The sequence below is a fragment of the Capra hircus genome, chromosome 7, assembly GCF_001704415.2.
Source record: "Capra hircus breed San Clemente chromosome 7, ASM170441v1, whole genome shotgun sequence".
NCBI classification, from domain to species: Eukaryota; Metazoa; Chordata; class Mammalia; order Artiodactyla; family Bovidae; genus Capra; species Capra hircus.
The window spans coordinates 93,509,207-93,532,244 of record NC_030814.1 but is presented as its reverse complement, the minus strand read 5'-3'; the positions used below and the strand labels follow the sequence as shown (position 1 = coordinate 93,532,244).

Below are 23,038 nucleotides of genomic sequence, written 5' to 3'. Positions count from 1 at the left end.
AGCAGATGGGGGTAGGTTCAAAGGAAAGAGCTACCGCACAGCGAAGAAACCTGTGGCGGGGTTCAGGCTAAACAGCGCCGCGGGGCGGGGAGGGGCGGGGCCAAGGGGCGCGGGGCGGGGTTGGAGGCGGGGTCCCTTATGAGGGGCGGGGGTCTAGGAAGCGGCCTTGTTGCACAGACGGGCCCGAGCGCTGCTAGGACCCCGAGCCTCGAAGGACTCAGCCCGGCCCCGCCCCGGCCCCGCCCCGATCCCGCCCCGCGCTGCCCCCAAAGCCTGCTTCCCGGCCCCCCGCAGAGGCGGTGCCTGGAGCAGAGTCCGGGTGCCTGGTGCCGGCTGCGCGCGTCTCCTCCTCCGCAATTGCGCCAGGCTAGGTGTCCGCCACCCACACCATCGCCGGCCCCTGGTGCTCCCGACCGCCTGCGCCCCCCAGGTAAGTGAGACCCCAGCGCTCCGAACGCGGCCCGGAAAGCCACCCTCGCAGCGAGCTCCGCCCCGCCTCCACGGCCATGGCGTCCGCGGCGGTCCCCAGACACAGCCGCTGTCCCCCATCACCTCATCCGGACGGCCTCCCGGGGCTTACCGTCTGCTCCCAGGCCCCGGCCGCCTCCCTGAGAGAGCCCCGCTCCCCCGAGGGCCGGGGCGCAGCGAGCGCAGGAGGACGCGGCGGCTGCGTAACCGGCGGGCGGGAGTGGGGACGAGCCTAGCGTGACGGGGGCGGGGGCGGGGGCCTTGGGGAGTCCGGACTGTGTGAACGAGAGGAGCGCGATGCGGGGGTCTGTCGGGCGGTCACCAGAGAATATGGGGATGCAGCCGGGGCCCTAGCCTCAGAGCCCGCAGCCCGGCCGCGTAGACTGTTAGGACCCGCGTAAACAGACACGGATCATGCCAGCTCATGCACAGTGCGGAGAAGACCACACCTCTAGGAGATGGGCGAGGGTCACGGAGGAATTCTCCGAAAAGGTGTCAGCCGGGCCTGAGAGGACCAGCCAGCGAGGGATTTTTAGGCCCAGAAAACAGCAAAAGATTATGAGGCAGGGCCCAAATTGGCAGAGAGAGGGCCCAAATTGTCTGCCGAGCGGAGAAGAGGCGAGCGTGGCTCAAGTTCAGTGAGCCGGGTATCCGAGGTGCGAAGACCTTGGCCTCGGGCCACGAAGATAACTAGCAGTGTTTGGATTCCGTTCTCAGGTCTGTGGGGACCACGGAGGCTTAGAACAAAGTGAGTGACCGGGTCCAGCTGTGTCTTAAAAAAATCCAGCAGCTACTCTGCCCCCCAAAAAAGAGGTGGGAAGAGGAGATTGTTGGTTTGGACCCGACAGGAAGGGGGAGATGGAAAGTGGGCGGTTTGGGGTTCTTCTTTGGCAGAGAGACTTCACCTGCATTCCCTGCCTGCTCAGAAGTGGGGCAGAAGAAAGGTGCATGGAAGAGATTTCTGGTGTGGGCAGCTGGGAGAGTGGAAGGATGGGGAAACCGAGGGAGAAACAGGTCAGGGGGCATGAGGCTGTTGTGACTCAGACTGATTTGCAAAACCTGAGATGCCACCTGAGGGGGAACGTCCTGAAGACACCACTGGGAACCCAGGCCAGGTCCAAGGTGACTGAGTGCAAGGGGGCAGCCTGGATCTGTTGTACGGGACCACTTGAAATAGAAATTCTGGAGTGTAGAGGTGTCTTTGAAGCCCCCAGAATCCCCAGCCTCAACTCAGCCCCCTTCTAGGAGCTTGTGTGTGTTCAGTTGTGTCTGACTCTGCCACCCCATGGACCATAGCTCGCCAGGCTCCTCTGTTCATGGAATTTTCCAGGCAAGAATACTGGAGTGGGTTGCCATTCCCTTCTCCATGGAATCTTCCCGACCCAGGAATCGAACCCATGTGTCCTGCATTGGCAGGTGGATTCTTTACCACTGAGCCACATGGGAAGCCCCTTCCAGGAGCAGCTGCTATGAGTAAACTTGGCAGGGATGAGAGTTCCTGGAACCTCACTCAGCATACCTGGGTCCCCAAGGCCCCAGCCAGGCTGCAGGGAGGAGGCAATCGGAACCTTCCTTGCCTGGCCTCCCCGCTCACCTATTTCCAGCTGGGAGAGAGCCTTGGTCATTGCATTGGCCTTGGGGCCCTAGAGAAAGTTTTCTGGGCTTCAGTTTGCCCATCTATAAAACGGGTCCATAGTACCTGTATCTGGGAATGATGTTCCAATCAAAGGCAGCTTCAGCTAAGAAATAAAAAGGGGTTTGGCTAATCCCAGGGCAGCCTTATGCCTCGGGTGAGGGGGAGGGGCTGCAGCCCTGGTAGGAGTTCAGGGCCCAGTGAGTCTCCATTTCTTGCTCTGAGAAATGGGAAGAACTCATAAGTGTGTCCACCTCCAGAACCCACAGGCGTTGGCAGATCAAGTGAGTCAGGCATGTAAAGTGTTTGGTTGGCCCAGCGCCCCAGCGCGAAGTGCTCACTGGGCACAGGAACTGCTGTCATGATTGTAGTTGGCCGTAGGGAGCAGGCCAGTCCTCCCACTGCCCCTGGGACTCCCACAGGAAGGCAGGCTCTGGGGGGCACGCTCCTGTCTTATCTGGGCACTGCAGGCTGTCCCCTCTCTGGCTGCTGCAAGCTGCCTCCGAGCTCATCCTGCCAGTTTGAATGCAGTGCTCTCAGGCTGATGACTTCGCCTGTGGTTCAATTTCTTCACTGTAAAATTGAGAATAATAGCAGTCATCACCTCAGAGGTGAGCGCAATGCCCATCTGGTAATAATATCCACCTGGTAAAGCAGAGTGGATGCCTTGAGGGGGTGGAGGGGGGAAGAGGGAGGAGCCCAGGGAAGTGACCTGACTCAGCCTCTGGAGGGGTCAGGATCAGGCTTCTTGTTGGAGGTGACCATTGGCCCGGTCACTAAAGATTGTTAAGAGTTCATGGGCAGGACTTCCTTGCAGGTCCAGTTGTTAAGAGTCTGCCTGCCAGTGCAGGGGAGGTGGGCTCGATCTCTCTTCAGGGAGGAGTCCATGTGCTGTGGGGCAGCTAGGCCCATGCATCACAGCAGTGGAGCCTGTACTCTAGATGTGTGGCTACTGAAGCCTGCGTGCCATAAAGTCCGCAACAAGACGAGCCACTGCGATGAGGAGCCCACGTGCCACAACTAGAGAAAGCCTGTGCACAGCAACAGAGGCCCAGCGCAGCCAAAAATAAGGAAATAAATAAAATTTTTTCATTAAAAAAGTAGAGTTCATGGGCAGAGAGACCAGTGAACAGAGATGTGGAGGGGAGTCACCTTGGGTAAATGGGAGAAGCTGGGGGCAAGGAGCCAGGAAATCAGCATGGGAGAGACTGCGCTGGTCCAGACCATGATGAGGCTGGACCAGGAGGCAGGTGTGGCTGAGTGAGAAGTGAGTAGATCCTGGATAGGCTTGAAGCTGGGCTTCCCCAGTGGCTCAGGGGTAAAGAATCCGCCTGCAAAGCAGGAGACGCAGGAGATGCGGGTTTGATCCCTGGGTCGGGAAGATACCCTAGAGAAGGGAATGGCAACCCACTCCAGTATCCTTGCTTGGGCAGTCCCCACGGACAGAGAAGCCTGGCAGGCTATGGCCCATAGTGTCGAAAAGAGCCGGATGCGACTGAAGCGACGCATGCATGCCTTTGTCAGTGTGATTCCATCACACCAGGTCTCCACCCTGACACAGCAGGAGCACAGCTCTCCCCACATCCTCCCAGGCTTCCCAAGTCATATGTGGCTTCAGGGCCCCTGAGTGTGTCTGGGGAGGGGGTCAAGCCCCTGCCAGCCATCCCCTGGGGATCCCCTTCTACCTTGTGCTGGTCCCCAGTTCCCACCCACCCCGTCTGTCATTGATGCATTCAGTACGTGCTGATGAAGCATGTGTGCTGGGAGGCAGTGGGGGCTAACAGGGAACAAAATGAAGCTTCTTTGCCACCCTCTACCACCACCAGCTCATGGGTGGAGCTGATGTTCTGGGAAGGGAGCAAGAGAAACCTGAAGGATGAGAAGGAGCCAGCCAGGTGGACATCTGGAGGAAGGGCATTTCAGGCAGAGGGACCAGCATGTGCAAAGATCCTGAGGCAGGACCCAGCCCGGCATGTTAGAGATTTAGCAAAGTGACCCGTGTGGCTGGAACACCATGAGCTAGGGGAGAGTGTCGGATGAAAAGACTGAAGGTCCTTGAGCAAACTCTGGGAGGCACAGGGAAGCCTAGCGTGCTGCAGTCCATGGGGTCGCAGAGTCGGATACAACTGAGCGACTGAACAACAAAGCTTCTCCCCTTCCTTCTGCACATGCTGGGGCCTCTGATGACCTGGGAGGCTTCCTGGAAGGGCTGGAGGGAGTGGAAGGAAGGAACAAGTGGGAGGGCGCTAATGTAGGCAGAGAAGGGGGCCTGGGAGGAAGAGGAGGAGGACGCAGAGCCCAGAGCTGGGTGTTGGGGCAGCATGTTCACAGAGAGGTGACAGGAGATGGCAGGCAGGGGCCTGCTGAGCCTTGAGGACGAGCAGCAAAAACCCACGCAGGTGCATTTTGAGGGTGGCCCCTCCACCAGCCCACAGTCACTCCCTTTCCAGGTGTAGAAGAAAGGGTTTGGCGTCCCGCCCCAAACCCCCTGTGAACCTGGTCAGGGTTGAGACAGAGGCAAACCGCGAGCTTTGGAGAAAAAAAGCCAGCCTGGACAGTCTGCTGTTGCATTGCAAGACAAATTTTTAACCACTGGCCCACCAGGGAAGTCCCTGAAGACAGGCTTAGGTTTCAGTGAATCCCAGCTCTCCACTTCCTACCTGTCCCCTCCCCTGTGCCTCAGTTTCCCCAGCTGCAAAATGGAGATGACAGAAACCCCGGGCAGTGGATCCCCACCATAGCTTTCTGGGAGCCTAACCAGAGAGTGGAAGGAGTTGGGGGCAAGTTAGACCCTTAGGACTTTCCTGTGTATTCCTAGAATTTTTCAGAAATGTGTGAAGAATGAGGGGAGGGGGCTACTTTACTTCTGGTAGCCCAAGTCTCTCTTAAAGGTAATATGTGTATGTTTGTGTGTGTGTATATATATATATATATATATATATATATATATTTTTTTTTTTTTTTTAAGATGCATTTATTTGGTCTAAGAGCCTGGCTTCCCAGGTGGTGCTAGTGGGAAAGAACCCAACTGCCAACACAGGAGACATAAGTAACTCCGGCTTGATCCCTGGGTCAGGAAGATCCCCTGAAGGAGCACAGGCAACTCACTCCAGTATTCTTGCCTGGAGAATCCTGTGGACAGGAGAGCTTGGTAGGCTACAGTCCAGAGGGTCACATAGAGTCAGACACGACTGAAGCGACTTAGCACGCACACACACAAAGAGCCCGCAGAGCAAGCCTGAGTTGTGGGTCCCGGGTTTGGTGAGGTTGACTCTGAGGTTAAGGATTTTCAGAATCTTTTCCAGGGGTCCAGCTATGGACTATAGTTTTTGTGCTTGAGTTGATAAAATCAGGAAGATGCTTGCAATGATGTCTGCAAACCAAATAGGCTGCAGATGCTTGCCTGTTTCAAGCAGTTTCAACCAGTGATGCTATTCAGTCAAGGCTGAGTGAAATTAATCAACTGAAATTTTATCAATGAAAAGGTCATGCCTTCAGACCTGGGGAAGTCCAAAAAGCACACAAGGCATCTGCATACCAGCCTTGCTCAAACATTACCTAGAAATAGGTAAAAAAAAACTAGTGAGAAACCATCACTGTATGGACATCTGCAGCCACAGCTTCCATTCAGAGCAGTCCTTTTTTGTTACCATTTTATTCAATTCTGGCTGTGCTGAGTCTTCGTTGCTGCACGGGCTTTTCTCTAGTTGCAGCGAGCGGAGACTACTCTTGCAGTGCGCAGCCTTCTTATTGAAGTGCCTTCTCTTGATGGGGAAGGTGGGCTCAAGGTCCCTCGGACTTCAGTAGCTGTGGCTCAGGAGCTCTAGAGCACAGGCTCTGCAGGCTGTGGTGCACGGGCTTAATTGTTCCGCGGCATGTGGTCTCTTCCGGGACCAGGGGTCGAACCTGTGTCTCCTGCACTGGCAGGCGAACTCTTTAGAAGGGCATGGCAACCCACTCCAGCATTCTTGCCTGGAAAATCCCATGGACAGAGGAGCCTGGTGGGCCACAGTCCACGGGGTCGCAAAGAGTCAGACGTGACCCAGCGACTCAGCACACACGTGCTGCATTGCAGCCATGTTTCTGAGATTTGAACAGATCTCAGGAATCATGGCCATGGACTCCAGGCTGAGAACCGTGGAGTCTTGTGGCTGCAGGAGGTCGGCGGGGTAGAGGGGGCCAGGCCAGAACCCCAGGCACGGAGAGAAGGTTGACTTCCCGTCCCCAGCAGCCCCAGTCTCCAGTGTCAGGGAGGCCTTTTAGAGTGAGCCTCTTTGGGACTGCTGTGGGGTGAATGGGGAAGAGGAAGTACTCTCGTTACAGAAACACCCCTGGGTCTTAAAGGGCCCAGGCACAGACTCCCCTGGGGACTCTTCCCCTGGCTTTGAAACCTCCACCCACCTAGAGGGTGAGCCTTCTCACACAAGCCCAGCTTGGCTCCCCGCCCTTACCTGGGAGGGCGGGTAGGTAGGCAGTGGGGTGATGACTCCATCACTGAAGGCACTGCTAGCCTGGGGCCACCCGGCAAGAGTGGATCTGCCCAGGCTGGTTTTTCTCTCCGAACTCACAGTTTGCCTCTGTCTCAACCCTTGGCCCCCTGGGACCCTGGCGGCACTGCAGGCCTGTGTTCATGCATGCGCACTCAGTTGTGTCCAACTCTTTGTGACCCCGTGGACTGTAGCCCTCCAGGCTCCTCTGTCCATGCGATTCTCCAGGCAAGAATCCTGGAGTGGGTGTCCATTTCCTCCTGCAGGGGATCTTCCTGACCCAGGGATCGAACCTGGGTTGCCTGCATTGGCAGGTGGATTCTTTAACACTGAGGTACCTGGGAAGCCCTCCTTTAGGTTACTCGCTTTAATGCTGTTACCAGAAAAGCAGCATTCCGTTTCACTTCTCCTTGCTTCTGTTCCCTGTTATTGAATACTTCAGAAACAACATCTACTAATTGAGAAGGGTTCAGTTCAAATACACTGCCAGGGTCCTCTGTCCTTGGGATCCTCCACACCAGAATACTGGAGTGGGTGACCATTTCCTTCTCCAGGGGGTCTTCCCAACCCAGGGATTGAACCTGAGTCTCCCATATTGCAGGTGGATTTCTTTACTGCCTGAACTACCAAACTACCAGGGAAACCCATACACCATCTAATTTCTGTAATGTTTTAATCTCTGGGGCGCTTCGCCTGATGCAGGTCATCTGAGGTCCCAAGGACAGCCCACATGACAAGACTATTCACAGGAGAATCACCCTCCTTCTGGGAACATCGAGGCCCAAGGCTCCTGTTGCTGCTGCTGTGTCTTTAAGGCCCAGGTGACAACACTTGCCAACTTCCGCTTGAATGCTTGAACCAGGAGGGCTCAGACCTGGGCTGGCAGGCTCCCTAGAGTTCAGTACCTGCCAGGACCAAATGTCCTCCTACTTACATTGTGTTTGTTTTGTGGCCACTGTCTGCTTATGATGCTGACACTGGCTCTCTTTTTTCCTTTCCCATTAGAACTTATTACATGATATTGAATACAGTTCCCCGTGCTATACGGTAGGTCCTTGTCGTTTATCTGTATATAGTAGTTTGAATCTGCTAATCTCAAACTCCTCATTGATTCCTCCCCTCACCCTTTTCCCCTTTGGGAACTGTAAATTTGTTTTCTATGTCTGGGAATCTGTTTCTCTTTTGTGAATAAGTTCATTTGTATCCTTGTTTTAGAGTCCACGTGGAAGTGATACATGGTATTTGTCTCTGACTGACTTCATTTAATATGCTATCTAAGGTCCCTCCATGTGACTGCAAATGGCATTATTCCCTTCTCTTTATGGCCGAGTAATATTCCATTGTTGATATGCACCGCATCATCATTATCCATTCCTCCACTGATGGACTTTTAGGTTGCTCCCATGTGCTGCTGTGAACCCTGGGGTGTGTGTATCTTTTCAAATTAAAGTTTTTGTGTTTTCTGGGTACATGCCCAGAAGTGGGATTGCTGGATCATACGGGAGCTCTATGTTTAGTGTTTTAAGGAACCTCCATACTATTCTCCATAGTGGCTGCACCAATGTACATTCCTACCAACAGTGTACAGGGGTTCCATTTTCTCCACACCCTCTCCAATGTGGGCTTTTCTCTTTCAGGGAAGGAAATGTGGATGGAGGGAGGCAGCCTGGGGAAAACCAGTGGCAGGGGATTTCCCTGGTGGTCCAGTGACTAAGATTCTGAACTCCCAATGCAGGGGGATCAGGGTTCGATCCCTGGTCAGGGAACTAGATCCCTCATTTGGCAACTAAGACCTGGTGGAACCAAATAAATAAAAATAAATAAATATTGATAACATTTTTAAAAAGAAAAGCAATACCAGAGGCAGAGAGATCCAAGTGGGGGTAACCACGAGAACTGAGATCAGAGACGGGGTCTTGGTAGTGGGAACTGAGCGGAGAAGGAACTTGCTTGATTGTTACAGGAGAGACAGATGCAACTGCAAGACCTGGAGAGTAGCTGAGTGTCTGGGGTGGTGGAGGGCGGGGGTGATGAGGAAGGGTCTGAGATGACTCTCAGATTCTTGTCCCCAAAGACTGGGTACATGGTGGGATGTTGGCCAAGAAGCACACTTGCGGTGGAGGATGACTTGAGTGAGATATATCTGGGCAAAGCGTAGCCAGACGCTGTTGGGTTAACCATTTGGGCATTACGAGAGAAACCTGGAAACTGCAGGAATCTGGAAAACCAAAGCACAGGCTCACAGATAGTGAGGGTGAGATTTCCCAGGGAGAAAAGCTGGTGTGAGAGGGTTCAGGACTGGGCTCATTTAGGGTCAAAGGAGAAGAAAAACGGCTTGGATTAGATTAGCCAGGATGCCATGGTTCTTGGAAGGAGAGACAGACAAAGGGGGCAGATAGAACACTAGGAAGAATGTATGTTTTTGAATTGTGATGCTGGAGAAGACTCTTGAGAGGCCCTTGAACAGCAAGGAGATCAAACCAGTTAATCCTAAAGGAAATCAGTCCAGAATATTCATTGGAAGGACTGAAGCTGAAGCTCCAATACTTTGGCCACCTGAGGCAAAGAGCCAACTCATTGGAAAAGACCCTGATGCTGGGAAGAATTGAGAGGAGCAGGAGAAAGGGACGACAGAGGATAAGATGAGTGGATAGCATCACTGACTCAATGGCCATGAATTTGAGCATATAGGCCATGAATTTGAGCAAATTTTGACAGTGGAGGACAGAGAAGCCTGGCGTGCTGCAGTCCATGGGGCCTCAGAGGGCCGGACATGGCTTAACAACTGAACAACAAGAGCACACACCACTAGGAGGTCAGGAATCCACAGACAGAACTGACCACTGGGGTTGGCGTGGGCCAGGGGGTAGTCACTGATGACCCAGGCAAAGCCCAGAGTAGATGGGGTGAAGTGTAGGCATAAAGGCAGCAGGTCCTGTTTTTCAAGAATGCAGGGGTTGATGTTCCGTGAGCCCATGTCCATCTAGAACAGAAGGTGGTACGGAGCTGAGCTCACATGCAGCCTGGTCAGTTACCAGTTATGTGGCCCTGGATAGATAAGACAGTTCATCCGTGACAGGAGAACAGTAACTGCCTTTATTTAGGATGGCACATTTTATGTTAGGTGAATTGTGCAATTAAAAAAAAAATTAAGTCACCTTGAAATACACTTCTTGTAAAAATCGGTGACTCACAAAATAAGTGGACCAGCTTTCCCCCAACTCCCACCTTCCTGATAGAATACCTCTCCGGAATGTGCTCGATATCCTTTAGAGCACTCCAGTTGCACGTGTTGGATCTTTTGATGTTGTCCCAAGGTCACTGAGACTGTATATTTTTTTAAATTGTGGTAAAATACATGCAAGCTAAACATTTTACCATTTTAACCATTTAACCATTTTTTAAAATTTAAATTTATTTAATGGTTAAAATTACATTTTAACCATTTTTAAAATTTTAAATTTATTTATTTTAATTGGTAGCATTAAGTACATTCACAATATTGTGCAGCCACCACTGTCCATTTCTAGATACACATTTTTATTCAATTTTTAGTTTTTTCTTTTCTCTTCTTCTGTTCAGTATTTGTTATTATCAGTCTCCCAAGTTAGTCAGCTGTCTTTTCTACCATCTCCAATTTGCTATCAAGCCTACAGTGGGAGGAAAAAACAAAAAACACCAAAAAACTTTTTTTGGCTTTTTTTCTGGATAAATAATGCTTTCTTTTTCTTCTTGTACAATGTATATTGTATGGTATTTATTTTTTACGGTATAGTTGATGTACAGGATTATATGTTTCAATATTAGATGAATCACAGTATAGTGATTCACAGTTTATAAAGGTTGTATTCTATTTGTTGTTATCATAAAATATTTACTCTCTTCTCTGTGCTATGCAGTGTGTCCTTGGAGCTTGCTTATTTTATATATAGTAGCTTGTACCTCTTAATTTCCTACCCTTTATCTGCCCCTCCCCCTTCTCTCTTCCTTCCAGTAACCACTAGTTTGTGGGTCTGTTTCTTTTGTGCTCTATTCACTAGCTCGTTTTATTGTTTAGATTTCACCTATGAGTGATATCATGCAGTATTTGTCTTTCTCTGTCTGACTTATTTCACTGAGCATAATACCCTCCAAGTCCATCCGTGTTGTTGCAAATTGCAAAATTTCACTCTTTTTATGGGTGAGTCCACAGTCAATTTTTCTATTTTAAATATTGTATTTTTCAGTTTTAGAATCTCCATTTGGTGCATTTTTTTTTTTTTATAATTTCTGCTTCCCTACTGAGGTTTTTGCTGTTGTTGTTCATTCATTAGGAGGTACTTTTCCTTCACATCCTTGCATATATTTATAATAGCCGCTTCAAAGTCCTTATCTGCTCATCCCAACATCTGGGTCATCTCAAGGTCAGTCCTCAGTAATTTCCTTCTTTCTTGAGCATAGGCCATGTATTCCTGTTTCTTCACATGTCAAGTAATTTTGGATTGTGTCCTGGACATTATGGAAGATAACTTGTAGACACTCTGGATTCTGTTGTGTTCCTCTGAAGAACATTGATTCTTCCCCACATCCCTTTTTTAAATTTTCACAGGCAATTAAACTGTCTGAACTCAAGTTCCAAAGTCTCTTTCCCCTGGGGTGGGAGGAGGGTGATACCTTTCTTTTCTTTAGCTTTACCCAGGCTGGTTGGAGTCTGCCCTGCACATGGTTCAGGGGTTGGCAAGAGGCTTGCACAGCAGCTTTGGATAGGATTTGGACCTGATATGTTGTTTTTTGGCTTTTCCTTTCCTGTGTATTCTGCCCCATTGTTGAACTGTTATGGTCCCTTTGGATTCTGTCTTATCATTTTTTCAATCCAGTTTCTATTTCCAGTGAAAAATGGGGAACTCACCCCATGCCATTCCCTTAGTACAGGTGGAGACTCCCCTCCAACTTCTGCCTATTTTGGGTCACTCTCTAGAGCTGTACTGCCCAGTAGAATTTTCTGCAATGATGGAAATGTTCCATACCTACACCGCCCAATATGGTAGCCACAAGCCACATGTGGCTATTAAGCGTAGAAATGCTCATAACACAACTGAGGAACTGAATTTTAGATTATAATTTTAATTAATTGGAAGTTAAATGAGCACATGTGGCTAACGGATACCATATAGGATGTGGTAATACCAAAGCTTCAAAGTATAACAGTTTTTTAGCCTATAGTCCAGAGTTTATCATTATTATCTCTGAGAGGGCTGGTCTGATGCAGCTAACTCCACTCTTATAAATACCAAGGACAGGACTCTTCTGGTGGTTTTCCATTACGTGAATTTCATGTCAGTCCATTACTGTATTTTGCTTTCATTTTTTTCAACTCAGTGATCCTACCAAGTCCATGAGCACAGCTCTTCCTCCTCTCTTCATCCCAGTTTGATAATTTTCTTAATTAAAAATCATTTTAATCGTGGTAAACTACATATAGCAAAAAAATTATCATCTGGACCATTTTATACAATATTCACATTGTCGTGTAACCCATCTCCATGACTTTTTTATTTTCCAAACAGAAACTGTTCCCGTTGAACACTTAACTCCCCATCCAGCTACACTAGCACCTGGCACCCATCATTCTACTTCCTGTCTCTACAAATCTGACTCCTGTGACTAAGGACCCCCTATAAGTGGAATCAGATAATATCTGTCTTTCTGAGATTGGCTTATTTCACTGGGCATCATGCCCTCCAGGTTGGTCTGTACCATATCTTCCTCCTCCTTTTAAATGCTTATGTACTATTTCATAGTGGAATCCTGAATTTCTGATGGAATTTCTTATCCCCAGCATTGGACATCCAGGTTGCTTCCAGTTCTCACTGGAAGGGAGAGAGGGAGGAACTCCAAGGGACACAAGAAAATTTGGGGAGTGATGGATATGTGTGTGTGCTCTTTGCTATCCCATGGACTGTAGCCCACCAGGCTCCTCTGGCTATGAAAATTTCCAGGCAAGCGTACTAGAATGGGTTGCCATTTCCTCCTCCAGGGGATCTTCCCAACCCAGGGATCGGGCCCACAGCTTCTGCATTGACAGGCAGATTTTTTCCCACTAAGCCACCTGGGAAGCCTATAGTCATGGATATCTTGATCCAGGTGATGAGTTCCATCAGTCAGTATATATATATGTCAAATGCATTGAATCACACACTTTAAACATGCATAGTTTTTGCATGTCACTCAATAAAGTCATGTTTTGGGTTTTTTTAAGAAAAAAATTTGGCTGCATCACATAGCATGTGGGGTCTTAGTTCCCCGACCAGGGATCAAACCCATGCTCTCTGCAATGGAAGCACAGAGTCTGGACCTCCAAGGAAGTCCCAGAGTTGTGTGTTTTTGTTTTTAACTAATTGCCCGAGCAGGAGACATAGGAGATGCAGGTTCGATCCCTGGGTCAGGAAGATCCCCTGGAAAAGGAAATGGCAATCTGCTCCAGTGTTCTTGCCTGGGAAATCCCGTGGACAGAGGAACCTGGAGGGCTATAGTCTGTGGGGTCACAAAGACTCAGACACAACTGAGCACACACTCAGCAAGCACTCCCCTTACGAGCCCATCGGTTTGCTTGATCTCTCTGAGTCCTGTGCAGGTAACAATCAGATCCTGCTGCCCCACCCCCCTTGCCTCTGGGGCTGGATCTGCTCACTTGCCCACTAAAACTTCCAGAGACCTGATCTCTCTTCCCTCCGTCCTTCTTGAAACTACCCTAACCAACTCCCAACACACCCCTACACTGGGTGATGCTGGGGACCCCACAGGTCTCTTCCTGGTCTAACCCTCACACTCTGGTGGGAAGGCTCAGCTCTCTAAGCTCCGTGGGGCCAGCTAGGGCTGAACAGAGGCTTTAAAGAAAGTTCCTGGTGGGGTGGGTGGGACTAGGGAGGGAGCTCTGCTTCCTTAGGGTGGGAAGAATAGAGAAGGCCTCTTAAGTAGGGAATTTAATCTGACCCAGGTCTTAATAACTAGTACAAATAAGCCCAGTGAAGCAGGTGCCTAGTGAAGGGGTGCAGGCACTTCAGGAAAAAGGCACCACCCGTGTAAAGACTTTGCCGCCGCTGGGTGGTGCCCCTGGGGGCTCCATTGCTGCTGCTACTGCTAAGATGGAGGAGCTTGGGGGCTCTAGCACCTGGGATATTCCAGGGGCTGTAGGAGGGAGGGAACAGATTCCAGGAGGGTGGATGGATGTCCCACAGTCAGCCCTCAGGCACCTGCAGACCCACTCTCAAAGCACTCACTCACCGATGGTAGCTTTATTAGCGGGAGGGGGCGGTGGTAGGGGGTTGCGTTGCCAAGGGGTGATTCAGAGAAGGTGCAGCCAGGGAACCTGGAGAAGCAGGCTGAGGTGATGAGGGATGGCCAATGGCCTGGGGATTCCAGGGGACATGGGCTAAGACTCTGTTTCCAATGCAGGAGACCAGGGTTCCATACCTGGTGCAGGAAAATCCCATGTGCCCCGGGGCAACTAAGCCCATGTGCTGCAACTACTGAAGCCTGCACACTGCAGCAGAGACTCAGCACGGCCCAGAGTAGGTAAAGAAATAAATAATCGTAAGCATTAAAAAAAGAAAGAAAGAAAACAGTTCAAGTGGGATGACAGGACTGAAGCAACAAAATGGGTTGAGGAGATGGAATAATATGATGGCTTCTTTGGTAGTGATCTGAGAAGAATTCTCCAAGGAGGTAACAGTGAACCAAGATGTGAATGATGAGATAGAGATAGACCGGGGTTGCCTGGGAGGACAGCATGTGCAAAGGTCCTGAGGCAGGAATGAGCTTTGTGAGTTGGTCATAGCACATGCAGAGGTCCTGAGATGGGAGTGAGCTTGGTGAGTTTTGGACACAGCACATGCAGGCCCTGGAGGAGGAATTTGATTGGTGAATTGGAAGCCCACCAAGCACCCATTGCAGTGAATTGCGTTGAGGGAGGGGGTGTACCAACAGGGCCAGAGCATGGAGGGGAGAGGCAGAGCCCTGGACTTGGGACCCCTCTTAGGGTCCTTGAAGGTGGTGTCTCCTGGCCTGGCTACATCTCTGGTCGTGAGCACCCCGCAGGGACCCTGCTCAGAGAGGCCAAAGTGGAGGAGCCAGGGCTAGGTGCAGGAGTGGCTGTGGTTATCTACAAATAACCCCCTCTTAGCCCATCACGTGCTCCCTGCCTGGGCCTCTAGCCGAAGGAGTCAGGTGACCCCAAGCAGGCCAGGCTGTGGGGGCAGTGAGTGAGTATGTGTGTGTGTGTCTGTTCTTCCCTGCACGGCCAAGACAAGCCCTGCACTTCCAGCTAGATTTAAAATAAAACGTGTGTGCACGGCTCTGCTCTGCTGGGTGGTGCCGGGGCCTTTGTGTGTTGGGGGGAGGAATTCAGGGGTGCTCTGCTCTTCCTCCCCCTCCCCATGTCAGCACAAAGCCCTGATCGCTGTCTTCCATTGCCCCCCCCCCCCCAATCTGGGGATATTTTTAGGCACTAAGAAGGATTATCAGAGTCTGGCTCCCAGGTGGCAGGGGCAGGGCTGGGAGTGGGGCCAAAGTGCCTTTGAGAAGCAGTCCAGGCTGGGAGACCAGCTTGGGGAAGAAGGGGAGGAACCAGAGGGTGGGAAGGGAGATGAGGATAAAACCTCAGGCTGGTTGGGCCTGACCAGCTGCCCGCTTGGTGATTCTCCAGATGACCCCTCAGCAGCCATCCTGAGCTCATTCATTGGCTACAGCTTTAAGGCAAGGCTGCAGAGGCAGGCGGGAGAGGAGCATGGATGGGAGGGTGTCCCTGGGAGAACCACTCAGAACCTGCACGGATCAGTGCCCTCCTTCCCAGACTGCTTCCCCCACCCAGCTGCTAACAGTAACTACATTTTTACTCACAGCTCACTCCACCCCAGGCATCATTCCCAACCCCTCCCCCACGTGGGGGGCGGTATTGTTATTCCCATTTTACAGATAAGGAAACTGAAACACGAGTGGTGAGGTCAATGGCAGGTAAATTGGAAGAACCGAATCCATTGCAAGACCAGCGTGGAGCACTTACAAGCCACCCTCAACCTGTAAAGTGGTGCAGCAAAGCAGATCTGGCTGTACCCATTTTTCAGATGGGGCCCAGAGAGGCAGAGGGTTCACAGAGAACAAGCAGAGGAGCTGGAGTCCAAAGGAGAAACAAATGAAAGTTGTCCCTCACCACCCTGAGCCTCGCTCCTGCCTGCCCCTTCAGAGGAGGGCATCTGTTGGTGGAGGGAGTGGAAAAGAAGTTTGAGCCTTGTGGGCCACTGATGCCTCATTACAGCCATACCTGAGCCCCTTCTGCATTTCAGACACTGCCCATGTTTTCCACATGCAGGCTCACTGGCCTGCTTGACCACAAAGCAAGGAGGTGGGTGACTTCTCAGAGTTCAGTGTCTCTTCTTTATCAAGAGAGTGAAGGGGGTGAGTGAATAGACACAGTTCAGAGAAAGGGTTTTTCCAGTAGTCACATATGGATGGGAGAATTGAACCATAAAGAAAGCTGAGCACCAAAGAATTGATACCTTTGAACTGTGGTGTTGGAGCAGACTCTTGAGAGTCCCATGGACAGCAAGGAGATCAAACCAGTCAATCCTAAAGGAAATCAATCCTGAATATTGATTGGAAGGACTGATGCTGAATGAAGCTGAAGCTCCAATACTTGGCCACCTGATGTGAAGAACTGACTCATTGGAAAAGACTCTGATGCTGGAAAAGATTGAAGGCAGGAGGAGAAGGGAACGACAGAGGATGAGATGATTGGATGGCATCACTGACTCAATGGACATGTTTGAGCAAGCTCTGGGAGCTGGTGGACAGGGAAGCCTAGCTGCAGTCCATGGGGTCATGAAGAGTTGGACATGACTAAGCAACTGAACTGACTGACTGAGGAGGTCCAGGGCTGAGTCTTCTGCAGCCTGCAGCCCCCTTTGGAAGGCTCTGAGATTTGGAAAGTGCATTTCTGTTTTCCCTTCTGACTTGGGGACCAGACAAGGCTATGCCTGCTTCAGCTGAGAGGACTAGGCTTTGAGGTTGGTCATGCTTCCTTCCTTCTCCAACCCCCCTCTAAAAAAGAGCTGTCTGGCCAGCTTCCAAGATCACAGTGAATGAGGCAGGGCTGGCAGAGGGTGCTTTAACTGGATCTGAGGTGGGAACAATTGAGAGGTGCCTCCAGAAGGAAGTGGCAACTGAACCGGGTTTTGAAGGATGTGTAGGAGTTTGTCAGACAGACAGGAGAGGTATGTTAGCCCTGTTAGGGCTGAGACCTTACCAGTTTTCATCACCATTTTGTGTTCTCACTGCTCAGCATGGGGCAAAAAATATTAGATGGTCGTTCTAGGCAGAGGACAGCATTCGTAAAAGCTGGGGTGTGTGCTGGGAGCAGAATGTATCAAGCAGTGAAAGCGGGCTTTGAGCTGGGGACATGGGCAGAGGCCTGGGATTATGGGATGCCATTGCTCTTGTGCATTTTCACTTGTCCCCAAAGCTCATCATGACATGAAAGCACCATGGGTGCAGGGGACTCCGGTCTTGGGTGGGGGAAGACCATGTGGCTGGGGGCCTGGAATTCTGAGTCCTGGCTCCAGCTCTAGCTGGCTGTGGACCTTCCCAGGCTGCCCAGCCCGCTTACATCTGTACTGAGGATGTTCAGATCTGTGTGAGGGCCCTTGAGAAGGCTGTAGATACCCTGTTGTGAATGTAGCTCTTGCTGGGAGGTTGTGTGGGGGTGGGGCCAGAAATTCCAGGCTGGGCATGTGCACTCCTGCCCCTGTGGGTGCATGGGATCAAGCCAGATTTTCCTGTTAGTGAATTTTTTTAATGTGTTTTTTTTAACCATTTTTAAAAATTGAAGTATAGTTCATTTACAATGTTGTGTTAGTTTCAGGTGTATAGGACAGTGATTTAGTTTATATATCTATATGGTAAGTTGTGGAGAAGGCAATGGCACCCCACTCCAGTACTCTTGCCTGGAAAATCCCATGGACGGAGGGGCCTGGAGGGCTACAGTCCATGGGGTCGCAAAGGGTCAGACATGACTGAATGACTTCACTTACTCATGGTTAGTTGCTCAGTCATGTCCAACTCTTTGCAACTCTGTGGACTCTAGCCCTCCAGGCTCCTCCGTCCATGGGATTCTCCAGGCAAGAATACTGGAGTGGGTTGCCATACCCTCCTCCAGGGGATCTTCCAACCCAGGGATCAAACCCAGTCTCCCGCATGCAGGCAGATCCTTTACCATCTGCGCTACCAAGGAAGCCCGAGAATACTGGAGTGGGTAGCCTAGCCCTTCTCCAGGGCAATCTTTCAGACCCAGGAATTGAACTGGGGTCTCCTGCATTGTAGACAGATTCTTCACCAGCTGAGCTACCCAGGAAGCTATATACGTACATATATATATCTTTTTTAGATTCTTTTCCATTCTAGGTTATTACAAGATATTAAATACCTTCCTTGTGGTATACAACTGGTCCTTCTTGTTTATCAGTTTCGTGTTTGTGTGTATAGTTGCTCAGTCATGTCCGACTCTTTGCGACCTCATGGACTGTAGCCCACTAGGCTCCTTTGCCCATGGGATTCTCCAGGACATCTTTCTGATCCAGGGATCAAACCCGGTCTCCTGCATTACAGGTGGATTCTTTACTGTCTGAGCCACCAGGGAAGTAGGGTTATCTGTTATATGTTAATCACAAACTCCTAATTTATCTTTTTTTTAAAGACATCAACCACTTGGGCAGAAGTCCCTCCATCCTCCTATCCATCTGTCTGTTCTGTCTGGGTCTCCTGAACCTTGTGGGTCTAAACTAACCGCTGTCACACACCTGTCTTAAGGAAAATTGCACAATAGGAGAGCTGTGAGTTTACGTTTTATTCAGAGTCTTTATATGTGCGCTCAGTCGTGTCTGACTCTTTGCAACCCCATGGACTGTAGCCCGCCAGGCTCCTCTGTCCAGGGGATTTTCCAGGAATAGAGGTATGGGTTGCCATGGCCTCCTTGAGGGGATTGTCCCAAACCTATGTCTCCTGCATTGCCAAGGGGGTTCTTTACCACCATGCCACCTCAGGGTCTTCACTGAGGACAATAGCTCTGGAGACAGCTACTTGGTAGCTCTGAGTAAACAGCTCCAAAGATGAAGGGGAGGAGCCAGAATATGCATGAATTCTGGGGGGTAGGAAATACATGCAGTCCAGCACACACCTTGGGAAAATATGACTGCCTGTCACGAAGAATAGATAAGATAATAATTTTCGTGCTTCTCTGTGTTTGGGAAGATGCAAGAATCTGAGGTCATTGAAATTCTTCTGGCTATGAGTCTGAACTATCCAGGGACCCTTTTTATCCAAAGCACAGAATGCCTCATCCTGTTTTTCTTCTATCCTGAATTCCCCTGTGGGCGCACTGCCTGTAGGTTGCAATTTAACCCTTCATATAACTGGATGGTGAGCAGCACTCTTTGTTCCCCCCCCTTTTTTTTTTTTTGACACTTTTGCCCATCTGTCAGGCTGGGGCCTCTTGGTGTCCCTCCCAGGCCAGAGTGTCCAGTGGTGGTGGCTACTCTTCATCACTTCACTGATGCCTGAACTCGAATGCCCTCTGCCATGGTCTTTGGGCTGATTCCTCATGTACACTTCCTCCCTGGGGGATTTCATCCATTACCTGCCCCAACCCCAGAGAAGCTCCAGCCTGATCTGTGGCCTCAGGGATATCCAAGGCACGCCCCTCCCCCTTGTCACCAAACCAAACTCCTGCTCCCCAAATCCACTGTCCACTGAAAAAAAATGCACAACCTAAAAGCTGAGAATTATATTTTACTCTGTGGTCATTCTGAGGACTTCAAGCCCAGAAATAGCCTCTCAGATAGCTCTGAGGAAGTGCTCTGAAGAAATGAGGGAGGAATCAGGATATATAGGAATGTTTGCAACAAAGACCAGGTAGTCAGAACTTCAGAAGATTACTGCTAGTTAAAACCAGGGCTTCTCTGCTGGCCTAGTGCTTTAAGAATCCACCTGCCAATGCAGGGGACACGAGTTCAATCCCTGACCTGGGGAGACTTCATGTGCCAGAGGGTAACTGGCCCGGTGCCCCACGATGACTGAAGCCCATGCTCCATAACAAGAGAAGCCAAAACAACGGGTCCTAGATTTTTTTCAAGGCAGATGTTTTAATCTGCCCAGAGGAGGGGCGCACAGCATGGAAGCACAGCTCAGTGCATTTTCTCAACCAGAATACCACATGCATCAAGAGACAGGACATTCCAACCCCCAGCAACCTCTCTTGGCCCTTCTGATCCCTGCCTGCTCCTAAGAGTAACCCCTTTTACCTGGCAATGTGAGGGAGGAGAAATAATGTCCCCCTTAATGACGTCTGCATCCTAATCCCGGAACCTGGGGGTACATGCTACCCCATGTGGCAAAGGGAAACTGAGCTTGCAGGTGGAATTAAGGTTGCTAGTGGGCAGATCTTGGCGGGGGGCGGGGAATGTAGTAGCTTCTCCTGGTTTATCTGGATGGGCCCCTATTCTGGCCTCCAAAGCCACTTCCTGTCGGGGAATCCACCCCCCGCCCTTGCCATCTCACCTAAAATACAACTGCTGCTGCTACTGCTAAGTTGCTTCAGTTGTGTCCGACTCTGTGCGACCCCATAGACGGCAGTCCACCAGGCTCCCCCGTCCCTGGGATTCCCCAGGCAAGAACACTGGAGTGGGTTGCCATTTCCTTCTCCAATGCATGAAAGTGAAAAGTGAAAGGGAAGTCGCTTAGTCATCCGACTTTTAGCGACCCCATGGACTGCAGCCTACCAGGCTCCTCCGTCCATGGGATTTTCCAGGCAAGAGTACTGGAGTGGGGTGCCATTGCCTTCTCCGAAAATAAAGCGGAGGGCCATAAAACTCCCAGACCTCACAAGATCAAGTGTAAATGGCGCAGCCACTCCAGAATGCAGTTTGGTAGGTGCTCATCACGGAAGATGTGCAGTGAAAGTTAAAAAGTGGACGTGTTAGTCACTCTGTCGTGTCCAATACTTTGCGACCTCATGGATTCAGGCAGGAATACTGGAGTGGGTTGCATTCACTTTTCCAGGGGATCCTCCTGACCCAGGGATCAAAGCCGGGTCTCCTGCATTGCAGGCAGATTCTTTACTGTCTGAACCACCAAGGAAGCCCAAGTATGACCCAGTAATTCCACTCCTCCGGACAGACCTAGGAAACAGAAAGACATCTATTCACACAAGACTGGGACGTGAATGTTCTGAACAGTTTTGCTCATAACTTCCCGAAACTGAATGCATCTCAGCTGTCCATCAACAAGTGAATGATAAGACTTGCTTGGTGGTGCAGTGGTTGATTGGATGCCTGGTCTGGGAGGATCCCACATACTTCGGAGCAACTAAGTCCATGGGCTACAACTACTGAAGCCCACGTGCCCTAGAGCTCGTGCTCCTCAACAAGAGAAGCCACCGCAACAAGAAGCCTGCGCACTGCAATTAGAGAGGAGCCCCTGGTCGCCACAACTACAGAAAAGCCCACATGTAGCCACAAGACCCAGTGCAGCCAAAAAAATTAATACTGAAACAAATATGTTTAATAAATTAATAATAAGTAAAAGTTAAAAAAACAAGTGCATGACAACCAACTGTGGTATATTCATTTAGTGGGGCTTCCCTGGTAGCTCAGATGGTAAAGAATGTGCCTGCAGTGTGGGAGACCTGGGTTCGGTCTCTGGGTTGGGAAGATCCCCTGGAGAAGGGAACGGCAACCCACTCCACTATTCTTGCCTGGAGAAATCCACGGATTGAAGAGCCTGACAGGCTAACAGGCCATGGGGTAGCAAAGAGTCGGACACAAGTGAGCAACTTTCGCTGTTCATTTAGTGCCAACAATTTGAGAATTAAAGCTACTGAACTTGCAACAACAGAGGTGAATCTTGAAAATACTACACAAGTGAAAGAAGCTCGACACAAAGATGGAGTTTGGGATTCCATTTATATGAAGTTCTGGAGCAGACAAAAGTAACCCCCAATGGAAAGAAAAAACTGGAGCAGAGGTTACCTTTGGACGATGGAGATGGAGGTTGACTGAGAAGGGGCTGAGAGAGAGAGAGAGAGAAGGTGATGGAGGGAGAAGAATGTGTGGCTGGAGGTTGGTTTACATAGGTGCGTGTAACGGTCAAAACTCAACCATTGTGCACTTAATGTTGATGCACTGTGCTCTAGTAAATTTTACCTTCACAGGAAAAAAACATGTAAGCCAATATTGAACTCTAGTTAATGATCTGCATGCTGAAATATTTAAGGGTGATGTGACTTGATGTCACCTACTTTTTAAAAAAAAAATTTATTGAAGTATGGCCCTAGTGGCAGTGGCAAAGAATCCACTGCAGAATCCAGTGCAGGAGATGCAAGAAACTTGGGTTCAGTCCCTCAGCGGGGAAGGTCCCCTGGAGGAGGAAAGGGCAACCCACTCCATATTCTTGACTGGAAACTTCCATGGGCAGGGGAGCCTGGTAGGCTACAGTCCACGTGGTCGCAAAGACCTGGACACACCTGTGTGCGTACATGGATGCACCAGTACATACATGGTTGATTTACACTGTTGTGTTAGTTTCAGGTACACAGCACAGTGAATCAGTTATACACTATATATATTCACTATACACTGTATATACTCTTTTTTAGATTCTTTTCCGTTACAAATTATTATAAGAAACTGAGCAGAGTTCCCTGTGCTATTCAGTAGGTCCTTGTTGGTTATCAGTTTTATAGATAGTAGTATACGTATTTTAACCCCAAACTCCTAATTTATTCCTCCCCCTAAGCTGCCTATTTTGTGGTTTTCTGTTTGCTTTTAATGCAAATTACTTTATTATTAATAGGATACCTATTTTATACGGATATCACAGGATTTTACAATTTAACAAATAGTTATAAAAGTACATTTAGAAAAGAAATGTCAAAGAATTAAAAGGTAAGATAAAAAGACAGCAAATCAAGACGTGGTAGTGGTGTAAAGATGGAAATGTAAGTGCCACAGAAGAGAAAATTCCATACGTAGATTTCTAAATATAATAACTTTTTAAAAGCTAAAACACTCACTAAAACAAGATAGGAAAGGTGAGCTACTAAGTGGTACTTAAAGAACAAACTGAGAAAAAAGTTCTGATTCCCAGCTTAGTTGTCCCAGCCAAATAAACTCTAAGTCTTAAATACACACATATATGTGTGTGCATATGTAACATCACACTGAAGAAATTGTAGTAATAAAAACAAAATATGTATTCAATTGGAGGGTAAATCACAATCTCTGAAGCAGCAGATAAAATCTTGAGAATAAGTCTTTTTTAAAAAATCATATTATTTAATCTTGAAAGAAGTAAGGTGTTAGTCGCTCAGTCGTGTCCAACTCTCTGCGACCCCATGGACCCCATAGCCCGCCAGGTTCCTCTGTTC

The 23,038-nt window shown here is 49.7% G+C and overlaps 1 protein-coding gene across 4 annotated transcripts in view; it reads left to right on the top strand.

The window, feature by feature from the left end:
- CERS4 (ceramide synthase 4) overlaps positions 245–23,038 on the top strand; it is a 33,571-nt gene continuing 10,777 nt past the window's right edge. The window contains exons 1-2 of one of the 4 annotated variants that reach the window (XM_018050986.1): positions 245–430; positions 7,291–7,409. The gene's annotated coding sequence lies outside the window, so the exon portion shown is untranslated. Of the gene's footprint in view, positions 431–7,290; positions 7,410–14,061; positions 14,143–23,038 lie in introns of those variants that run through there. The other 3 variants (XM_018050985.1, XM_013965206.2, XM_013965209.2) reach the window with 3 other exon arrangements.